This window comes from Gossypium hirsutum, chromosome D01 (assembly GCF_007990345.1).
Source record: "Gossypium hirsutum isolate 1008001.06 chromosome D01, Gossypium_hirsutum_v2.1, whole genome shotgun sequence".
In the NCBI taxonomy this organism is placed as follows: Eukaryota; Viridiplantae; Streptophyta; class Magnoliopsida; order Malvales; family Malvaceae; genus Gossypium; species Gossypium hirsutum.
Window position 1 is genome coordinate 54,406,907 of NC_053437.1, and position 856 is coordinate 54,407,762.

An 856-nucleotide genomic window follows, 5' to 3' on the forward strand; every position below is an offset into this window, starting at 1 on the left:
ACAACAGTTTGTTCATTTCGATGGTTTACAAGATGAAGATCCAAATACTCATTTGATTAATATCCTGGAAGTCTGCGATACTTTCAAGATTAATGGTGTTACTGAAGATGCCATTCGTTTACGATTATTCCTTTTCTCGTTGAGGAACAAAGCTAAACAGTGGTTGAAATCTTTACCATGAGGTTCTATCACAACATGGGCTCAAATGACCGAAAAGTTTCTTCTAAAGTACTTCCCACTGGGTAAGACAACCAAGTTGAGAAACATCATCTTTTCCTTCGAGCAGATAGATTTAGAAACGTAATATGATGCATGGGAGAGGTATAATGATTTATTGAAAAGGTGCTCCCACTATGGGTTACCTTTATGGCTATAGGTTCAAATCATCTACAACGGTTTGAATCCCTCTACTAGGCAGTTAATTGATGCCGCAGCCAGTAGAACTCTGAATAATAAAACACCAAAGCGGCTTATGAATTTATTGAGGATATGTCATTGAATAATTATCAGTGGCAATTCATGAGGACGAAGCCGATGAAAGCAACCAGTGTCTTTAATTTAGATGCAGCCACCATGTTATCAAATCAGGTAGAACAACTAAATAAGAAAATTGATGGTTTATATGTTTCTACGCAGGTACACCTGGTGATGCAATGGGATACGAATGTAGGATGAATGAACAATCCATAATGCTTAACCTACGGTCCTAGCACAGAGAACGAACAAATCAATTATATGAGTAATAATTCTAGGCCTCAAATAACCCTTATAGTAACCAGTATAATGCAGGTTGGAGGAACTATCCCAATTCTCTTCGGGTGGTCAAGGAAATCAGAGACCACAAGCCCCTCCAAGC

The 856-nt window shown here is 38.3% G+C and overlaps 1 non-coding gene across 1 annotated transcript; it reads right to left on the reverse strand.

Annotated features, from left to right (window-relative positions):
- Window positions 1–253: 253 nt before the first annotated feature.
- On the reverse strand, window positions 254–360 carry LOC121214335 (small nucleolar RNA R71). The gene has a single exon (XR_005909918.1). It is a non-coding gene; the product is annotated as a small nucleolar RNA R71 (small nucleolar RNA).
- Between the last annotated feature and the right edge of the window lie 496 nt (window positions 361–856).